Below are 24037 nucleotides of genomic sequence, written 5' to 3'. Positions count from 1 at the left end.
TCAAGGTTAACATTACATTTCGCGTACGTTCCTCTAGAGACCCCCGGATACTAAACATATGGTAAATTGTAACAGGATTTTCCGTATGCACTAATACTAATACCGTCCGCACATGTAAAACAGACAGAGTAATGTTAACTCATGTACATAACGTTCAATCGCCACGCATTATTGCTGTCAAATTTCCCGAAGTTGAAAGGACAAAAGCTCAAACGTCGAGGTCAAATAGACAACACTACAAAATGACCATACATTTTGTTTGCCATTAAAAAAGCATAACCATCACACTTTGTGCACAAGTTCCATGAGGTCTTGGATGACTATTTCCGCGGCTTAAAGAAATACGGTCAAGGTCTCACTGAAACAATAGTCGTAATTAAAATTCTTTTTTGTTTCTTATTCAGAAGAAAAGAATAGTATGATACGTGAGATTAGTAAAAATGACAATAAGAAGAAGGAATGATAGTAATATCATATAGCTTTATTCAGAAGAAAAGGACAGTATTGTACTTTAGATGAGTCAGATATGACAATGAAGATCAATGCAAGTAGTATCCTGTACTTCATGAGTCAGTTGTATTTACTGAATTCTTACAGTTCAAAGTAGCACGATGCACGGTCAAAGCACTTCAGCTCAGAAGTAATGACATTACAATATCTGAAATGATATGTCAGGCTTGAGGAAATTGCTAAAGATATGTAAAGATTACGGATTAAAGAATGATCACATATATAATACACAAAAATCGGTAAGGCATGTTTTTCTTTTCTTCAGTCCACTTCTTTAAAACGACCAGCCTACCGTACTTCTCAACGGCCATGACCTTGCACATCTCAATAGTTATCTTCAATTTGGTCATATTTTAAAATCCGATGATCACAATATGATGTCCCATTACAGATTTTCTGGAAAGTACAAATATACATTTAGAAAGTGTTCCTTGGAACATCAAAATTCGATTATTAAAATCTGCACAACGTGTTGTATGACTCTGTGAACAAAATGTTGTCAGTGTATAAAATGAAAATTAGTTATTTCTATAACAATAGTCTTTATTTATTATTAAGCTTTCAAAGAAGGAACAGTGTCTCTATCATGCTTATAAATTAAAAGGCATTTTGTTTTGAGGAATTAGTGTGTGTGTGTGTGTGTGTGCGTGTGTGTGTGACTAGGATTTTTAACGTAACTTTAACAATTTTTCAGTCATATCGCTACGATGTCTGGAGTGTGACAGTTTATAATGATGTGTAGCACTGGGGCATCATGCAGCAGACATGTAGCATGATGTCCCACCCAGTCATATTATCCTGACACCAAGCCGACCAGTCCTCTTAATGCTTAGCGCCAAGCGAGGCAGCTGTTAGTATAATTTTTGTAAGTCTTTGGTATGACTCGACCGGGGATCGAACCCGCGACCTCCCGCATCCGAGGCGCAAGCTCTTACCACTAGGCCACCGGAGCGGTTTGAGGAATTAATGAGAAAGTATGTTTTTTCAATGATGAGAATACTATCCAGTAGTAAGAACTGTATATTGAAATCTAAGTGGAACTATGACATTCATTTTATATTCTGAGTATTGCTCGATGGAAAGAATTATTCTTTAAAACTTGCATATCGTTTTGTTCTTATGAATTACATCAATGACAGACACATTCAGTAGCTGTATGTGTTTCCCTGTTGATTATTCTACAAAACGTTTTTCGCTTCTAGCAACTTTTCCGCATTAAATATTTCTGCAAATTTTGAAAGATTTTAATAAAATGAGATATGGTTGTTTTTGAGTTTTGAGTGAAAGAATCCGTGTCAGTTTTTGATGGATGAAAGTCTCCGTGTCAGTTTTTGATGGATGCGCTAAATATTAATCGCTGTCCTCGGTGTTACTTTTGTAATTCCGGTATTTCATGTTGAACACTGTGAGATGCTCTTAAAGTGAAGTCAAACGGTACATGAAAGTATATTCACACTAAATTTTGTAACGTCAACACAATGTATTACAATTTTTACCACTCAACATCTCTTCTAAAGTACAAAAGGCACGTCATACAAACATTATCAACAAATACTTTATAATTTCCTTATATATATATATATATATATATATATATATATATATATATATATATATTGATAAACTATCGTGCCGACTTTCTGAAAGATAATCTTTCCGTTCTTAACTAATGTATATTAATATGAGATGGTACAGATATGATATGAGTATTTAATACATTAATTTTAAAATTTACTATTAGAAACTGTTATGTGGGCTCAAACGTGTCCTCTGCGGTCGATAACTCTAACCATATTGGAATGACAGTTTATAAGTTATTGTGCTGATTATGAATAGATCATTTGAGATGTTATAAGCCACTGAATTTGACATATTCCAGGCAAAATACGTGTTTTGAATTATTATCGGAACATTTGTATTGATTTCTTAAATTTAATAATTTACATTTAATTTCATAATATTTAACCCAATTCGATGTCTTCGTGTAAATTCCTATAATCGGTTTTTAGCTAAACGTATTTGCTATCATCTACAGTTATTAAACATTCTTCATGGAAAATGCTTAACACGTGTTAGCAATTGCCATAAATAAGTTGCCAATGAGATAGGCTAAAATGTTCTGCCTGTTCTTATTAGTTAAACCAACAGATTTCGCGTGGTAACGTACACATGAAATTAGGAACTGTTAAAAAAAATATCTCCGAAATACGCCTTAGTTGTATGAATCATTTTCATCTATATTTAAGAACAAATATTTATGTCTCGCCTGCTAACTATGCTATGATGCCACTCTAAAAAAAAAGACTTCCAGAAAACTTAAATACAAAAGTTTCTCACAAAATCTTATGTTGACGTCTATTCCGTCGATGCCGGACAGAGACTAACTGCTAACAACGACAGAACCAAGAAAGTTTGACATTTTAGTACATATAAGTGTATTAACAGAACATCAGCTAAGGTAAAAACACAAATCTATAAGTAAATAAACAAGCAATTAAAGTAAGACTTGAACGTGTATAATTATGTGAGAGTGGTTATCTGGACAAAAAGAAATTTGACTATTGAATTTTGAATAATTCAAGGTCAAGCTGTTTTTATCTTCTTCCGAAAATTCCCAACAAATGAAAAGGGAAGTTCCGCCTTGAATGCCCATTGTTTAACATAGTTAAAGGCAGACCGAGCGTATTGCCGTACGGATATATTTATATTAAACCCTTTGGCTGAGAAACAGTTTTCATATGTTGAAGATAAAAAGGAATCCATGAAGAAAAAAACTGAGTAAAATTAAACCCCTTAAATATGCATTCTCGTTACACAGAGAGTCATAGCCTTTATGCTAACATACCATCATTGCGGTAAAAGGAGATATTTATAGCCTTTGTACTAAGTACTAACATTATGGTTACAGGATATATTGACAGTGTTCATACTAACATTATGGTTACAGAATATATTGATAATCTTTATACTAACATTATGGTTACAAAATATATTTATAGCCTTTGTACTAACATTATGGTCATAGAACATATTGGTAGCCTTTATGCTAACATTATGGTTACAGGATATATAGATAGACTTTCTACTAGCATTAAGGTCACGGGGTATATTGATAGACTTTGTACTAACATTATGGTCACAGATCATACTCATTGACCTTCTAGTAATAGTATGGTCACAGATCATATTCATAGACTTTCTATCAACATTATGGTCAAAGATTATAATCATAGAATTTCTGCTAAAATTATGGTCACCGATTATACTCATATCCATTTTTCATAATGTTATGGTCACAGATCATACTGATAGCCTTTCTAATAATGTTATGCTCACAGATCATACTCGTAGACTTACTACTAACGTTATGGTCACAAATCATACTCAGAGCCTTTCTACTAACGTTATCACATCATATCCATAGCCTTTCTACTAACGTTATGGACACAGATCATATCCATAGCCTTTCTGTAACGTTGTGGTCACATATCATACCCGTAGCCTTTCTACTAACGTTATGGTCACAGATCATACTCAGTCTTTGTACTAACACTGTGGTCACCGATCATATCCATAGCCTTTCTATAACGTTGTGGTCACAGATCATACCCATAGCCTTTCTACTAACGTTATGGTCACAGATCATATCCATAGCCTTTCTATAACGTTGTGGTCACATATAATACCCATAGTCTTTCTACTAACGTTATGGTCACAGATCATACTCATAGTCTTTGTACTAACATTGTGGTCACAGATCATATTCATAGACTTTCTACTAACATTATGGTCACATATCATACCCATAGCCTTTCTACTAACGTTATGGTCGCAGATCATACCCATAGCCTTTCTACTAACATTGTGGTCACAGATCATACTCATAGCCTTTCTACTAACGTTATGATCGCAGATCATACCCATAGCCTTTCTACTAACGTTATGGTCGCAGATCATACCCATAGCCTTTCTACTAACATTGTGGTCACAGATCATACTCATAGCCTTTCTACTAACATTGTGGTCAGAGATCACACCCATAGCCTTTCTACTAACATTGTGGTCACAGATCACACCAGTGCCCTTCTACTAACATTGTGGTCACAGATCATACACATAGCCTTTCTACTAACATTGTGGTCACATATCACACTCATAGCATTTCTCCTAGCATTTAGCATGATTATGGTTAGGCTGCTTGCAGAAAGGTAATGCTTGATAATCCTGATCCAAGTCGACCGATGATCCCAGTTTTAAGAATGACTTTACTTTTGATTTTAAAATAAATATCTGTAGAGAAAAGGTACAACTATGGGGAAGCAGTTGCCACCAACTTATGCAAGCATGTATGCAACAAGTTCTTTGAGACAGCTTACATTTCCGCCTGTACTAATTAGTAAGATCAGAAGTGTCCACGTGTACACGTACATTGAGAAATTAGAAAACGTAAACAAAGAAGCTATTTCCTAAATAAAGGAAGGGCGTATACGCATAAATTTTATAAATAAATTACATCTGCATTTTTAAACAATTGTTTATGTCTCGCCTGCGAATTCTGTTACGACGTACATCCCTCTCCTCTCCATATTGACTACCAAAAATTTCGATACAAAAACTTCACACATTCTTGCTGTTGACGTTACTATCGGACAGATATACCTACTGGTGACGTCGCTGTTGGACAGATATACTTACTGTTAACATGTGCGAAGCAAATATTGGCTGGAAATTAAGTGTATCAATAGAGCAGCTAAAATGTACACTTTATACACAGACACAAATGTATTGGTAAATCAATCAATAAATAAACAAACGGAAGGAAAGATACTCTAATAAAGTGGTATGTTAACCATTTGTGCAACTGTGGCACTAATGAAATAAAGATAGGTTGGTAATAGGGCATGTAAAGTCCAGAATGTTATAGGTAGATGGATTTAATTAGATCAGTCTCAACAGTCACGCACAAAGCTTCGTACACACACACACACGCGCGCGCGCGCGAGCACGCAAACACACCCACATAATAAAAAGATAATATTTAAAAAACCAAAGATTTTTAAAGCTCACCTTCCCCCAGTGCACATAATTATCTTGAGATGTAATAATTGTTACGAATCTATGGTCTTAAACTACGTAACAGAAAAGTGCGGAAACCAAGTTTTGTAAAATTCACCAAAGAATTTATTTCCTTAAAATAGAAAGTAAAAATTTCAAAAGAACCTTCAGTATTGTGAATTAAATCCCAAATGGTCCTAAACGTTATATCACAGGTCCAAATGTATAGAGTTCCAATTGAATTAAGTGGTGTTCCAAATAAATTCCAATACTGAATATGTTGATGTGCCTATAGTCTCAAAGTGCTAATGTCACAATGGCCTGGAATGTGATGATGTACTACAGTCTTACGATGTATCACAATAATATAATCTAAAAATTGAACCCAGCGATAAGACTCATTCAGCTTCAAATGTTAAGGTAGGTATAAATAATCTTTAAGTTAGCAGGTACATATTCCTTTCTACTTGACCTAGGTCGCAATTACCATTTTCTGGAAATACTCTGTTAACTTAACGGAGAATTTCTTTTCTGGAATTTTCTAAGGTCAAAATCAAGAATTAATCGTAAACTCAAACTGAAGTAAACATATTTACAATTAATAAAGATCTTTATATTTTATCTGTAATCACAGAGAAATAACGCATATGTATAATGCTGTTTACCCCCCCCCCAAAAAAATGACATAAATGCATGACACATAATCTTTGAAAAATAAATAAATAAATAAATAAATAAATAAATAAATAATAATAACAATAATAATAATAATAATAATAAATAACAACAACAACAACATAAATAACTTTTTTTGGAGGATAATACGTTTCGTTCTAAATCAGTTCGCAAATCTTACATGTAGTCCTCAATACGTGAAATATTAAAACTTTAAATGATATTTTCCGTGATTTGTAGCTACTGGGAATGAATCAACTTTGTGGGCAGTTTGGAATGAATGCTTTTCTCTGAAACATGATTGGGAGTTTTATAAAATAAATTTCTTCAAAAATCGGCGAAGGTGAAAGGATATGAGCTTTTAAAATTAGATAATGTTGGCAAAATGGATATAGATCGATACTTGTTTGCTGAAGATCTATCAGCTTGTTTAAGGGCTGGGTAGGCTTTGGTTAATTTCAGAGTAGTTGGAAAGATTCTTATATCAATACTTGTATTTATCAAGCTAGGAATTGAAGGGACAGCTTCTTGAGCTGATAGTTTGAATATTTTTTGATATTTCTACTAGTGATATTGAGTTGGTGACATTTAATTTCTGTGATCAACAGTGAACGCGCATGCGGCTCCAGAGTCCAAGTTCCGATGCACACAGGCGGTTGCAGGTGGGGCATGTGACACCGGTGGTTGGGGATGGCTGGGTTACAGCTCTAAGACGTTTTTCACGAGCTGCAGCAAGACGCTGGCGGCGGTCAGCCTCGAAAGTGGAACAGGCATTTCTGGTCAGGGAACGCCAGTGGCTTCTATATAAGGCAGCGAGCTTGAGCTGGTGAGGATGAAGGTTTGTCCATTTGATGTGCGTTTTGAGATTGTCTTTGTACCTCTTGCCAGGGTGGCCCTGGAATCAGTTGCAATGGGCTAGCTCGCCAAAGAACAGCTGCTTTGGGATTCTGTTTTGATCCATGCGGATGACATGGCTAGTCCAACGAAGCTGGGCCTGGATTAGTTTGGCTTCGATGCTTGTTGTGTTGGCTCTATCAAGGACTTCCTGGTTGGTGATTCAGTCCTGCCACTTGATATGCAGGATGGATCTCAAGGGGCGCTGGTGGAATTGTTCCAACTGATTGATATGCCTGCGGTAGAAAGTCTACGTTTCACAGCCATGCAAGAGAGACGTGAGGATTACTGTATTGTACACCTTTATCTTTGTTAACAGGCGTATGTCCTTGTGCTGCAAAACCTTGGTTCGGAGTCGGCCGAGGGCTTGATTGGCTTTTTGGATCCTCGCAGTTATTGTGTTGCCAAGGTATTATAAACTGTCCACATGCTTCAGCTGCGTGTCGCCATTGGTGATGCAGGGTTGTGAAGAGACAGTGTTTGGGAGAGGTTACAAGAAGATGTATGTCTTTCTGAGGCTAACTTTAAGTCCAAATAGGTTGGAGACTTCAGAGAACCTGTCCACGATTGCCTGTAGGTGAGACTCTTCATGGGTCATGAGGGCACATTCATCTGCAAAGAATGCTTTAAAGATGAGTCTTTTTAGCGTCTTGGTTTCAGTAGCTAGGCGACGGAGATCAAACACTGATCCATCCAGGCGATATCTAACGTAGACACCAAGGTCAAGGTCATGGATGGCATGGAACAGTACCTGTGTGAAGAAGAGGTTGAAGAGTACGGGAGCGAGTACACATTCTTGTTTGACGCCGTTAGATATGGGGAATTTCTCAGAGGGTTCACCGTTTGAAAGAATCTCTCCAGTCCTGTCATCGTTTAAGAACCGGATGAGGTTGGTAAACTTGTGAGGACAACCAAGCTTCTTGAGTACTACCCACAGTTGACCCTGTTGGCTGTATCGAAAGTCTTTATCAGGTCCACGAAGACGGCATACAGATTATTGTTCTGATCAAGGCACTTCTCTTGGACTTTTCTCACTGCGATGATCACGGGCAAAAACCACACTGAGACTCGGGGAGGTTATCTCCTGACACTTCCGCAATAAGTCTGTTGAGAATGATGCGACCAAGCATTTTGCCAGCTATGGGGAGCAAGGAGATGTCTCTGTAGTTACTGAAGTCCACACGTGTGCCTTTATTCTTATAGGAGGTCAAAATTTATGAGTCGCGGAGGTCGTCTGGCATTTCTTCTTCCGTCCAGATGCTAATTAGCACATCGTGGAATGCCTCCAGAGTCTGTTCACTGAGAGCCTTGCACACCTCCACTGGGATACCATCCTTTCCAGGTACCCTGCCACAGTTCATTTGTTTAATGGCTGTGCTCAACTCATCTATCGTTGGCGGAAATCCAGTTGGTCTTGCGTTGGTTGTTGAGGTATTTGGTCAAGAACATATTTGCTGACCAATGAGGGAAGGTTAAGGAGATGACTAAAGTGTTCTTTCCATCTGTACTTAATGCCAGCCTTGTCCTTTGTTAGTGTACTGCCATCTACAGCAAGCAAGGGAGCATATCCAGACTTTGAAGGGTTGAAGATTGACTTGATGGCGTTGTAGAACTCTTTGGAGTTGTTAGTTTCGGCATAGCGTTGCACTTCATCAGCTTTCCTTTCCCACCAATGATCATTTTTTTGCGGATTTATCTTTGAGCCTCAGCTTGATAGGATTTGAAGCGGTCTGTTTGGGGGATGGAGTCTGTGTCATTCTCCCAGTCCATGAATGCTTTGTTCTTTCTGGCTACCATATCTTCAATGGCACCGTTGTTCTATATAATTTATAGCATATGAATTCCTAGTACGTAATCATGATAATCATAATTGCACTATCAATTTCTCGCTAAGTCGGAAACTGTTCCAAGGTATTTCGAACGTGGCTTACAAAATGTTTATGCGCTACCGTGATAGCACAACTGAATTTGACATGTTTCACTTCAAAATAGTCTCGTGAACACAGAATAACACTTAAGTCCTTGAAAGTTTTAAATGATCTAAATGTAATTAGCTAAATATTAAATTCTGGAAAATGCTGACTGTTTTAATCAAAGATTTATCCACTCTGCTCTATATAATGAACAAATAATTATAAATCAATAAAATAAGTGGTACGTAGGTCATTATATAATGTCCATTTATGTTTTCAAATAAAGAATCTCTGACTCACAATAATGACTAAAATAATTTGAATCCTATTTATTCTCTTTCACAATAGGCTTTGTCGTCAACATACAAAAACAGACCCATTCTGACCTTCAGATCTCATTGAATCATTCAAATGGTAGAGCGCGATTATTAACTCTTAATAGGGCAACTGTACTTTGAATTACATGCTTTTTTTACGGACCCCCATTCACGTCATGAAGATGGAGGAATCAGAGACATTTGTGTGTCCATTAGCTTACATTAGTACTTGACAATACTAAAGTATCAGCAAACCAATACATGGTTTAGCAAATCGTTAACGTGTTTGCACGACCACGCGTAATAACTTCAGTCTAATTCATGATAAAAGCTGAAGGAAATATAATAACTGATGATTGAAAAATAACTGGTCGTATTGTTTTTCATAATATAAATGGTTCTGATGAACCTAAATTTTACTTCTTAACGGCACGCAAGTCTTAATGTTACTTACTGATTTATTATGGTTGGTTATTACAGCGGATGGAGTCAATTAATAACAGTATTCAACGATAAACCCGGTGAATGAGTAATAATAAGTACCGAACCTCCGAAAGGTACTAAATCTTTCGAATTTTCACGTTTATCCGGCTGGCTGCTTAACCATCTTTGGCGATTACGTTTAAAATCAGATTTATTACATAAGTGATGGATTCTGACCGCGGTGGAGAGGTTGTGGAATCTACCAACGGGATGTTGCTTCACTTTCATGGATTGTTAAATATAATAATGCACGGGTAAGGCTAAAAATGTGGTTTGCTTGCTAAATAAGAAACAAATCATGGGGACAGAGGCTGTTTTCTAGAAGTATAAATACATTTCCAAACCCACCTACTACTATGTGCATAATAACATACTTTCTGCAACAGTTAGTTTTAATTTCACATCAGTGCATGTGGATGAACCTACGTAGGAAAAATAATTAAAATCTAGCTGACTTTTGTTGGACATTATATCATAGACTGGCGCTCTAGCAATATCATAGATTTGCATAGAAATGATATCAGGTGTGAAAACATTTTTTTTGATAAGTAGTTACATTTGTTATATATATATTGTAAGCGACCTCTACTTCTTATCTGCTAGGGAGGGTTCGTTGAAGAAGTTCCACTCAACAGTAAAGTCAACCAAAAATGTTTAATGAAAATAACACAACTAAGGAACTGGAAAGCTGTCACCAGCACATAATGTTCATTGGAAGAAGACAAATATACTCATGCAAGGAAACATTCGTTGATTTCACTCTTGTATTGTAACAACTAGATACTGACATTAAGTTTCAATGTCTTGTACCTGAATCGTTTCAATAAAATGTCTCAGCACATAATATTCTGTTTCAATGTTAAATAAATTAAATAATGATTGGAAATCATAGAGTGACCCCAACAGACGAGAGTTGAAGATTTGCTTTGTACTCGCTTAACCCAGGTTGCCAATGTGGTGGGAGATAACTGCACGATAATGTAGAAGATTAATTTACTTACTCAAACATTTCCTACGCAATTTTCCAAAAGGTTGGCCTCTACATATTGTTAAAAATACGGACGTTCAGATGTTCAAAGTATTGCTTATTTTACTTGCTTTTCACCTAATTAATGTCCAGATAATTCAGAGTATATTATTACTTTGTCAGTGCTATACTATTAATATTATTATTTATTATTATTATTATTATTATTATTATTATTATTTAGCAATTTATATATGTCATTACCTAAAAGAGGTGTTGAACTTCACCGGTATTAGTTCTGGTTTGGATTTGACCGTGCTCTGCAGTTATCTGACAAGTACTGTCTTCCACTACAATATATATCCTTCGAATTTATACCACGTGACAGTACTGAACCAATCAGAATTGGCAGACCGAATCCGCCAATGTATCAGATGTGGCAACCTGACAAACCTTAGTCTAGCGCAAATCTTGCGATATCAACCACATATGAATAAGGTTCAATATATTTCAGCATATTCTTATGTCACTTGTTTAGGCTCCAATAAACAGTAACACAAGAAAGAGTGAAAACAACAAGCTTTGAAAAATACAATAATTTATTTCCCTGGAAAAATTCTGTATAAATGAAGAAAGAAAATATAAACTTACGGTTTTATAGAATCAAATCCAAAAATAATCCAAAAATAATCCGAGAATAAAATAATCCTATAATAACAAAATGCTCTTCTGATTTCACGTTCGAATCTCGACGAAGAATCCAAGCTGGAAGCCGATGACGTATGCTACAATCTGTAGTGTCGAAGTCTACAGTTCCTTGTAGAAATAAGAATTATCACTCCGGTTTCTGATAGCTGAATAAATTGTTATAAAAATACTGTCCTTGTTCCACAATATTACATGAGCACACATATTTTCCTGAAAAAATAACAGAATTAATTCGTTTGAATCCAAGTGATTTGAAATAACTCCAAACCAAGTAATTTGAAATAACTCCAAACAGCACAATATACAACTAACAATTTAACAGCCCAAATTCTACTGAGAATAATTCTCCAAAACATGGGTTATATGGGCTTTCTAAAACGTAAGCAAGGGTCAGGTGATCATTTTCTAGAAGTTTATAGAAGCAAGTACTTGTTACAAATCACGTTTACCCAATGTGATCCTGACGAAAACCATTTTTACTCTAAAAATAAAAAAAAATTGTTTATGTCTCAAAGACAAGGTACCATCATGACCTTGGAAGCAAACAATCATTTAAAATAAAATAGAACATGTTTACAAAGGTTACTACAAATTCTGAAACAAGGTCAGGATTTAGATGAACACCTGGTGTTTATAAACTAGCTGTCAAGGTCAAACTATTTTCTAAAAAGTATCATCTCTAGTGAATAAATTTACATTACAATATCATGTAATGAAAAATATTTTTTAAAACTGACAAACAATTAAATTGAAATAAATATATATTAAATCAGATATAAATAAATCAACTATACATAACACATATAAAACATTCTCACATCTTATATCTTATTCTGCACAAAACCCGGGGATAATAAGTCTGTATCCTAATTTGTCTATATAGTTTTCAGTAGCAAAACAACAGTTTTCGAATGGATAAACTGTGGCAAACCAATGACAAATTATAATGATACAAAAATAATTGCCAGATAGGTTGCAACTATGCACAAAACAAATTGCATTACTCAATAAATCTAACAGTTTTTATATAAAGTCAGTATATTTAAGATATTACTTACGGCAATAAGTTCACTGTGACTTCATCTGAGTGTAAATGTATGCGAATTACATACCTGTAATATCGAACCATCGAGCTCATGGGTCACAAACGATCAAAAATGGCGTCTATAAGAACTTGACTCGATCGTTGAAAAGTTCGTTTACCGCGAAACACGAACAACGTGAAACTTCATGTTTAGTACACGTATCGTGATGTTCCCATCAAGCAACCACATAATGGAGAAACACATTAGGGATTAAATGAGGTAACACAAGCATGTAATTTGTGCAAGAAACAGTGCTGAATGTAAAATGTCAAACCTGGACAAGCCAAGTGTAATATAATGATCAACATGGTAATAGCTAAAACGTATTGACAGAGATTTCCTACAGGCATAATAAATATGGGACTACCCAGTTAGTAATTCAGTATAATTTGACTCCATGGACCGCAGGAATATGCCTATGAAGTGGCGCATTATCGAAAATTGGGAGGAATTATACGTAAAAACTCATTTAGCCACAAAGCAACTAATTTTCCACAACAACATGTTTTTGTACTGCCCAAGGTCCAATGAGCTAAACATGTAACACTAATATCTTAAAAGAAACATCTCTAATAACATATGGAGAATTCACATGCAGCAGTAAATATCCACCACAACCCTATTACGGTGTACAGCTGGCTAATCCTGAGTCTATGACAATATATTGAAGAGTTTGCGAATAGCTTAAGACGTCATTTAAGAAGAATTATTATTCCTAACAAAGATCTGTAGCACAATAACAAACCCTTAAAGACTATAGCGCTATATAAATCTTGCTTGCTCACTTAATTCTTGTAACGTATTTTCTAATACGTTCCCAATTTTCTCCCCTGTTGGCGTCAGTTGAAATATCAAATCAAAACAGTTTAGGAGAGTGCTAAAAGTTAGGGCTTATCATAATTTTCCTTCAAAATTCCATAACGCTATTAAATCTAGAAGAGCATTTATATTGTTAGCGAAGAGCATCTGTCAAAAGGTAAAAAGAAGCAATATTCCAAAGGCAGATATGTTCTCCATTACGCCTTCAAGAAGAATTATATCAGAGCAACATCAATCCCCAAATGCCCTTTGGTAATTCTTACAAACGTCTTCCAAATCTTTTCCCCATATCGGGTCAGTTGACATATTACCTCAAAACTCTTCAACGTTGATTCTTAGAATAACGCTTTTGAAATGCTCTTGAAATGCTTTTGAAATGTTCTTAGCTTCAGAAGAGCATTGGAACAGCTTGCGAAGAGCTTTAGTAGTTGTTTAAGAAGAATTAATATTGCTAAGGAAGATCTGTTTGCCGTTACAATTTTCAAGTGTTTAAATGATTGGAAGTTATAGTGGAGCTACAGCATAATAACAAACTCTTAAAGACGATAGCTGCATAAAAATTTTGCGTGAATCACTTAATTTTTGTAACGTACTCGCTAACACGTTTCCAATGTTCACCCCTATTGGAGTCAGTAGAAATATCAAATGAAAACAGTTCAGAAATGGGACAAAAGTTAGGACTTATCATAATGTTCTTCCAGAATTCCCTAACGCTCGTTAATCTTGAAGAGCAATTATGTAGTTAGCGAAGAGCATTTGCCAATAGGTTATAAATTCACTGGATGTATTATATCAGAGCAACATCAATCTCCAATACGGTTTGGTAATTCTTACTAAATTCTTCCAATTCTCCTCCCAAATCGGGTCAGTTGACATATTACTATAAAACACTACAGGCATAAGACGAACGTTGGTTCTTATGCTACAGCTTTTGAAATGCTCTTGAAATATTCCGAAATCCAGAAGAGCATTGGAAGTGTTTACGAACTCATTTATTCGTCATTTAAGAAGAATTTTTCATCTTAAGGAAAATCTGTATCATCGTACAATTTTCAAGTGTTAAAACGATTGGAAGAGTTATCGTGGGGTATACCATGATAAAAAACCTTTAAAGACGATAGCGGAAAATAAATCTTGCTTGGTTCACTTAATTCTTGCAGCGTATTGGCTAATACGTTTCAAATGATATCGCCTATTTGCGTCAGTTGAAATATGATATCAAAGGTATGTGACAAAATTTAGGACTTTTCCTAATGTTCTTGCAAAATTCCCTATCCCCTATTTGCGTCAGTTGAAATATGATATCAAAGGTATGTGACAAAATTTAGGACTTTTCCTAATGTTCTTGCAAAATTCCCTAACGCTCGTAAATCTTGAAGAGCATTTATATTGTTAGCGAAGAGCGGTTGCAAATACGTTAACAGAAGTAAGATTCCAAATGAAGATATGTATCTCCCTTACTCTTTAAAAGATAAATGCAATGGAAGAATTATATCAGAGCAACAGCAATCCCCAAATGCCCTTTGGTAGTTCTTACAAACGTTCTTCGAATCGATTCAATATCGGGTCAGTTGACCTATTACCTCAATACTCTTCAGAAATTAGACGAACGTTGATTCTTATGCTAAAGCTTTTGAAATGCTCTTGAAATTCTATTAACCCCAGAAGAGCATTGGAAGAGTTTGGGATGAGCTTTTGTCGTCATTTAAGAAGAATTAATATTGCTAAGGAAGATCTGCATACCGCTAAAATGTTCAAGTTTTAGAATGATTTGAAGAGTTATAGTGGAGCTACAGCATGCTAACAAACTCTTAAAGACGATAGCTGTATATAAATCTTGCTTTCCTCACATAATACTTGTAACGTATTGGCTAAAACATTTCCAGTGATGTTCCGTGTTGGTGTCAGTTAAATATCAAATCAAAGCAGTTCAGTTATGTGACAAAAGTTAGGACTTATTCTAATGTTCTTTAAAAGTGCCCTAAGGCGCTCTAGATCTTGAATAGCATTTATATATTTAACGAACATATTTTGCCAATATGATACGGGAAGTAAAATATCAAATGATTGTATATAACTCCTTTAGGTATTCAATATATAAATGCACTAAAATAATTAAAGCAGAGCAATAGCAATTCTCAAATGCACTTTGGTAATTCTCACAAAAGCCTTCCAAGTCTCTTCCCACAACGGGTCAGTTTGACATATTACCCCAAAACTCTTTTGGGTAGAAGACGAACGTTTGTTCTTATGGAAAAGCTTGGGAAATACTCTTGAAAGGGGATAATGTCCAATGTCCAGAAAAGCACTGGAAGAGTTTGCTAAGAGCTTTAGTCGTCATTAAAGACGAATTATTATTCCTAACGAAGGTTTGTAATTCGCTAAAAGTTTCAAATGTAATAATGATAGGAAAAGTTATATTGTAGCTACAGCATCATAACAAACACTTAAAGACGATATAGGTATATAAACCTTGTTTGCTTCACTTTATTCTTGCAAAGTACTGGCCAATACGTTTCGAATGGTATCCACTATAGAAGCCGGTTGAAATATCAAATCAAAATAGTTCAGGAATGTTACAAAAGGTAGGATTTATCCTAATTTTCCTGCAAACTGCCTAACGCTCGTAAATCTATAAGAGTATATATGAAGTTAGAAAAGAGCATTTGCTATATGGTTAAAAGAAGTGAGATTCCAAAAGTAGATATGGACCTCGTTTACGTCTTCAAAAGATAAATTCACTGGACGAATTATATCAGCAGCCGCAATACCCAAATTGACCTTGTTAATTCTTACAAAAGTCTTCCTAACCTGTTCCCAACTCGGGTCAGTTGACATATTACCTCAAAATTCTTCAGGCATAAGACGATGGTTGATTCTTATGCTAATGCTTTTGAAATGCTCTTGAAATGTTCTTAGCTCCAGAAAAGAACTGGAAGAGTTTGCGAAGAGCTTTAGTCGCCATTTAAGAAGAAATATTTGTGTTAAGGACGTTCAGTATCCCAATAACATTTTCAGGTGTTAAAATGATTGAAAGAGGTATAGTGGAGCTATAGCATAATAACAAACACTTAAAGACGATAGCGGCATAGAAATAGCGCGTGCTGTACTTAATTCTTGCAACGCATTGACTAATACGTTTCAAATGACCATCTATATAGGAGCCGGTTGAAATATCAAATCAAAACAGTTCATGAATGTGACAAAACTTAGTACATTTCCTAATCTTCTTCCAACAATCCCTAACGGTCGTAAATCTTGAAGATCATTTATATTGTTAGCGAAGAGCATTTTGCAACAGGTTACAAAATGTACGATTCCAAAGGAAGATTAGCATATTCTCTACGTCTTCAAGAGATATTGCACTGAAAGTGTTATAGCAAGGCAACATCAATCCCCAAATGAACTTTGGTAATTCTAACAAAAGCCATCCAATTCTGTTCTAACTTCTGGTCAGTCGACATATTACCTAAACATTATTTAGGCATAAGACAAACATTTGTTCTTATGCAAAATCTTCTGAGTTGCTCTTGCAATGCTATAACCTCTAGAAGAGTATTGGAAGAGCTATAGTCATCATTTAAGAAAAAGCATTATTCCTAACGAAGATCTTTATCCCGCTAAAATTTTAAGTGTTATAAGGATTGTAACAGTTATAGTGGATCTACAGCTTTATAACAAACCCATAAAGACGATAGCGGTAGATAAATCGAGTTTGTTGCACTTAATTCTTGTAACGTATTAGGTAATATGTTTCCAAAGACACCCCGTATTGGCGTGAGTTGAAATATCAAATCAAAACAGTTTCGGAATGTGACTAAAGTTAGGATGTATCCTAAATTTCCTCCAGAATCATGAAGAGCATTTATATAGTTAGCGAAGAGCATCTGCCAAAAGGTTAAAAGAAGCAAGATTCCAAAGGAAGATATTTATCTCATTTACGTTTTCAAGATATGAATGCACTGGAAGAATTACATCAGAGGAACAACAATCCTCTAATGACCTTTGGTAATTATTACAAAAGTCTTCCAATTTTTTTTCCCAATTCTAGTCAGTTGACATATTGCTTCAAAACTCTTCAGGCATAAGACGAACGTTGATTCTTATTCTACAGCTTTTGAACTGCTCTTGAAATTCTCCTAACTCTAGAAGAGCATTGGAAGAGTTTCCTTTAGTCGTCATTTAAGACGAATTCTTATTACTACGGACTATCTGTATCACGAAAAAAAACAGTATTTAAATGATTAGCAGAGATATTATAACGCTAGAGCATAATAAATAACCATTAAAGACGATAACGGTGTACAAATCTTGCTTGCTTCACTTCTTGTAACTTATTTGTGAATACGTTTCCAATGCTATCTCCTTTAGGAGTCAGTTGAAATATCAGATCAGCACAGTTCAAGTATGTGATAACAGTTATTACTTATCCTAATTTTCTTCCAAACTTCCCTAACGCTCGTAAACCTTGAAGAGCATTTATATTGTTAGCAAAGAGCATTTGCCAATAGGTAAAAGGAAGTAAGATTCCAAAGAAGATATGTATCTCCATTACGTCTTCAAGAGATAAATGCACTAAAAGAATTATAGCAGAGCAATATCAATCCCCAAATGAGCTTTGGTAATTGTAACAAAAGTCTTACAATTCTCTTCCAAATTCTGGTCAGTTGACATGTTACTTCAAAACTCTTTAGGCATAAGACGAACGTCTGTTCTTATGTTAAAGCTTTTGAAATGCTCTTGAAATTCTCTTAACTCCATAGAGCATTGGAAGAGTTTGAGGATAGCTTTTTTCGTCATTTTAGAAGAATAACAATTCATAACGAAGATTTGTATACCTTTAAAACTTTTAACTGTTATAATGATAGGATTAGTTATATTGTTGCTATAGCATAATAACAAACACTTAAAGACGATTGCGGTAGATAAATCTTGCTTGCGTCACCGAATTCTTTTACTGTATTGGCTAATACGTTTCCAATGCTATCCAGATTAGGAACTGGTTGAAATAGCAAATCAAAACTGTTCAGAAATGTAACAAAAGTTAGGAATTATCCAAAGTTTCTTCTAAAATTATTCCCTAATGCTCGTAAATCTTGAAGATCATTTATATAGTTAGCGAACTGCATTTGCCAATAGGTTACAAGAAGTAAGACTCCAAATAAAAATATGTATATCCTTTACGTCTTCACGAGATCTTGCACTGAAAGAATTGTAAAAGACCAACATCAATCTCCAAATGCATTTTGATAATTATGACAAAAGTAATCCAATTCTCTTCCAAATTCTGTTCACTTTATATATTACTTCAAAACTCTCCAGGCATAAGACGACCGTTGGTTCTTATGCTACAGCATTTGAAATGCTCTTGAAATGCTCTTAACTCCAGAAGAGCATTGGAAAGGTTTGCGAAGAGGTTTAAACGTCATTTAAGGAGAATTATTATTCCAAACGACGGTTTGTATCATGGTAACCTTTTCAAGTGTGATAATGGTTGGAAGAGATATAGTGGAGATACAGCGTAATAACAAAACCTTAAAGACGAATACGGTATATAAATATTGATTGCTTCTCTTAATTTTCTTGTAACGTGTAGATAATACGTTTCCAATCACCTCCCCTATTGACGTCAATTGAAATAACAACTCAAAACAGTTCAGGAATGGGACAAAAGTTTGAACGTATGCTAAATTTTCTCAAATATTCTCGAACGCTCGTAAATCTTGAAGAGCATTTATATATTTAGCGAAGAGCATTTGACAGTAGGTTACGAGAAGTAAGATTTCACAGGAAATAACTGCACTAAAACAATTACTGGAGAGCAACGTAAATCCTAAAATCTCCTTTGATAAATCTTACAAAAGTCTTCCGATTCTTTTCACACATCGGGTCATTTGACAAATCACCTAAACAAATTCAGGCATAAGACGAACGTTTCTTCTTATGCCAAAGCGTTTGAATTGTTCTTGAAATGCTCTTAAATCCAGAAGAGCATTGAAGAGCTTGGAATTGCTTAAGCCATCATTTAAAAAGAGTTATTATTCCTAACGAAGGTCCGTATCCCGCTGAAATTTACAAGTCTTATAATGATAGGATTAGTTATATTGGAACTACAGCATAATAACAAACACTTAAAGACGATAACGGAATATAAATCTTGCTTGCTTCACTTAATTCTTGTAATGTATTGGCTAATACGTCTCCAGTGATCTCCCCTACTGGAGTCAGTTGAAATATCAAATCAAAACAGTTCAGGTTTGTGAGAAAAATTAGGCCTTATCCTAATGTTCCTCCAAAATTCCCTAACGCTTGCAAATCTTGAAGAGCATTTATATATTTAGCGAAGAGCATCTGCCAAAAGGTTACGAGAAATAAGATTCCTATGTAAGAAATGTATCTCCTTTACGTCTTCAAGAGATCATTGCACTAAAAGAAATATAGCAGAACAACAGCAGTCCTCAAATGCCCTTTGGCATCCTTGAAGAGTATTTATATAGTCAGCGAAGAACATTTGCCTATATGTTATAAGATTCCAAGATTTCCAAAGATTCCGCATTGGAAACGTATTAGCCAATACGTTAAGATTCCAAGGGAAGATATGTATAACTTTTACGTCTACAAGAGATATTGCACTGAAAGAATTATAGCAGAGCAACATCAATCCCCGAATGGAATTTGATAAGTATTATACAAATATTCAAATTCTCCTCCCATTTCTGGTCAGTAGACATATTACTTCAAAATTCGTCATGGAATAAGGAGAACTTTGTTTCGTATGCCATAGCTTTTGAAACGCTCATGAAATGCTCGTAACCCCACAAGAGCATTGGAAGAGTTTGCGAAGAGATTTATTGGTCATTTAAGTAGAATCATTATTCCTAACGAAGATCTGCATGCCGAAAAAATTGTCAAGTTTTATAATGATTGGAAGAGTTATGGTGAAGCTACAGCATAATAACAAACCCTTAAAGACACTTGCTTGCTCCCTTAATGTGTCTCCTTTACGTCTTTAAGAGATAAATTCATTGTAAGGATTCTATCAGAGCAATGGCAATCCCCAAATACCCTTTGGCAATTCGTACAAAAGTCTTCCGAATCTCTTCCAAAATCGGGTCAGTTGACATATTACCTTTGCGAAGTGCTTTAGTCGTCGTGTAAGAAGAATCACTTTTGCTAAGGAAGATCTGTATGTCGCTAAAATTATAAAGTGTTCAAATGATTGGAAGAGTTTTAGTAGATAGGATAGTAACAACCCCTTAAAGACGACAACGGTCTTGCTTGCTAAACTTAATTCTTGTAACACTTTGGCTAATACGTTTCGAGTTATTGTAAATATTGAAGAGCATTTATATAGTTAGCGAAGAGCAATATATTACAAGAAGTAAGTTTCAGAAGGAAGATATGTATATCCTTAACGTCTTCAACAGATAAATGCACTGAAAGAATAATAGCAGAGCAACATAAATCCCCACAATGTACTTTGGTAATTCTTACAAAAGTCTTCAAATTCTCTTCCAAGATCTGGTCAGTTGATATATTATATCAAAACTCTTATGGGAAAGCTTTTGAAATGATCTTTAAACGATTTTGAATCTAGAAGAGCCTTGGAACGGTTTCCGAAGAGATTTGGTCGTCATTTAAGAAGAATTATTTATCAAAACAGTTCATTTATGTGACAAAAGTTTTGATCACTTTTTGTTCCAATGGGTAACTTTAACATTGTAAAATGTTTAAGACAAATCTTGCTTACTCATTTAATTATTTTAAGGTATTGGCAAATACATTTCCAATGATCTCCCCTATTGAAGTCAGTTGAAATTTAATGTCACAAACATGTCAAAAGATAAGACGTTTTCTAATTTTCTTCCAAAATTGTCTAACTCTCGTAAATCTTGAAGAGCATTTCTATACTGAGCGACAAGCACTTGACAATAGGTTATAAGAAGCAAGATTCCAAGGGAAGATATGTATCTCCTTTACCTCTTTAAGAGATGAATAATCTGGAATAATTATTTCAGAGTAAGGTCAATCCCCAAAAGCACTTTTGTAATTCGTACAAACATCTTCAAATTGCATATCCTATTCGGGTCAGTTGATTCAAAACTCTTCCGGTATAAGACGAACGTTGGTTCTTATGCTACCACTTTAAAAATGATCTTGAAATGCTCTTAACTCCAGAAGAATATTGAAATAGTTTGCAAAACATTTTAGTGGATATTTAAAACGAAGTGTTGTTCATAAGGAAGATCTGTATCATCGTGTAATTTTCAAGTGTTAAAATGATTGGAAGAGTTATAGTGGATTTACTTCATAATAACTAACCATTAAAGATGATAACGGTATATAAATCTTGCTTGCTTCGCTTAATTCTTGTAACGTATTGACTACTACGTCTCCAATGATCTCCCCATAATGGCTTCAGTTGAGATATCAAATTAAAACAGTTCAGGAATGTGACAAAGGTAAGAAAAAAATTGTTTTAGTCGATTATATAAATTAGGTGTTGTATATGTTTTATATGTCTATGTCTATATACCGCCAGTCTCATCCCTGCCAAGTGTTGTTTTATTGGTATAGCTTATGAACTAAAAGAACTTTCCCGCCACATGATACCCGCTGAACTAGCTGAACTTACCCGCCACCCGTTGAACTAGCTGAACTTACCCGCCACCAGCTAACCGCTGAACTTACCCGCTACCCGCTATCTTATATAACAACCCAACTTTACCTTGTCGCTCTGCAGACCCAATATTCCCCACGTTCGATTCCCTTGATGCTAAATGTTCCCAGGGCGTACTAAAAAGTCTTGTCGCTAAACGTTCCCAAGTGGGGTCTGTAATGTATTTTCCCATTGTCACTAGAAGTCTTTTCGCTAAACGTACCCAAGGGGGATCTGTAATGTATTTTGCCATTGTCGCCAAAGTATCCCACATTACTACTGGTTGGCTGGTTGGAGATGCCTTCCAATTCTACTGTCATGTGTGTCAGTACTTGAAGTTGATGCAGAAACAAAAGCTGCATTAAATTAACTTAAGATTGTGATCAAAGGTGTTCAAGTTCTTTATATATATATATATATATATATATATATATATATATATATATATATATATATATAAGCCATTTAATGTATCTAAAAGTACCTAAGTAGTTTAAATTATAACATGTGAAATGAATTACATGTAGATATGTTTAGCTAAATTTAATGACGCTGACCTGAAAATTTACTGAGCTACAGATAGGGTACAATTCACGATGTTGTGTGGAACTAATAATGATAGAAAACACTGTTCCAGTCACACAGACTATACATATCACTGACTACCAAAACTACCAACTTCGACATCAACAACAACCGACATAACGACAAACTATATGTACGTACTGTAAGTTCTATCACTGTATTCACAGCCACTGGACTAGCTTTTCTTATCTACGAGTTTCTGGGCTTATACGTCTACACTCGTTACAGTGTTACACACTTTGCACTTAGCAATCAACAACTGTACGTTACTCACAGTACAACCAGTCACTGCTAATATCACACACAGTGACGATGACCTGAAAATTTACCGAGCTACAGATAGGGTAAAATTCGCGATGCTATTTGGAACTAATAAAGACAGAAAACACTGTTCCAGTCACACATACTATACATATCATTGACTACCAAAAATAATGAGAAATCAAATCTCTCTCAAGAGCTGACCTTTCTGTAGAGTGAGAAACAATAATAAAACCGGATGAATAATACTGTGCTTCGAATCTTTAACTAAATTGCAAAGTGCATGAGTATTTTAGTTTAATTGGAAAACATTGGGTGATAAATATATGTCAGTGTTTATAGCAAAGCAAGGAAATCCCATTCTCGGATTTACATTTCTTTCCTACCGCCCTAGGCAGAGATTTTCATACCTCTCCACTATCCCCTGTTATGAGTTTTGAATTTGCATTGTATGTAATTTTTCTTTTATTGCATTATATGATGTGGGTTCTGTAAAACTGCATCTGGTAGCTGACCTTGTTCAAAATCAAGTGCACTGACTACATGACTAGAATCATTGATAAAAAAAAACAACTGATGCATAGCCAATATTTTCTCTGTGTGTGTATGTTTAATATTCGAACAATTATCACTGAAAGTAGGACATGCAGTTTTGTCATCCATAAAGCTCAGACAGTATAAAGAAGTTTTACGTCTTTACTGTTGAAAACTAATTAAAGAACAATTTCACATTATTAAATACACTATCATTAGAAAATCCTTCAATAGAAGCCACTTTCACTTATAACACTGACATCTTGTAGCTGACCTTGTTCAAGGTCAAGTTCATTGACTACATGACCAGAATCATCGATTTAAAAAACAACTGATGCACAGCCAATATTTTCTCTGTGTGTGCATCTTTAATATTAGAATCATTATCATTGAAAGTAGGATATACAGTTTCGTCCCCCAAAAAGCTCAGTCAGTATAAAATGTGTTACGTCTCTACCGTTGAAAACTAATTAAAGACTAATTTCACATTAGTAAACACACTATCATTAGAAAAGCCTTCACTATAAACCACTCTCAGTTATAACGCTGGACATATGTATGACTCCCATGTA

General features: G+C 35.1%; 1 protein-coding gene across 1 annotated transcript in view; it reads right to left on the bottom strand.

Annotated features, from left to right (window-relative positions):
* Window positions 1-460: 460 nt before the first annotated feature.
* The window catches only part of LOC149779826 (uncharacterized), a 38388-nt gene continuing 14811 nt past the window's right edge, over window positions 461-24037 (bottom strand). Inside the window, exon 2 of the mRNA XM_089936489.1 lies at window positions 461-906. The gene's annotated coding sequence lies outside the window, so the exon portion shown is untranslated. The remainder of the gene's footprint in view (window positions 907-24037) is intronic.

This window comes from Sinohyriopsis cumingii, chromosome 16 (genome assembly GCF_028554795.1).
Source record: "Sinohyriopsis cumingii isolate HCF-2022 chromosome 16, ASM2855479v2, whole genome shotgun sequence".
Lineage (NCBI taxonomy): Eukaryota > Metazoa > Mollusca > Bivalvia > Unionida > Unionidae > Sinohyriopsis > Sinohyriopsis cumingii.
Note: the sequence above shows the minus strand (reverse complement) of the source record. Positions and strands in the feature narration are given on the sequence as shown.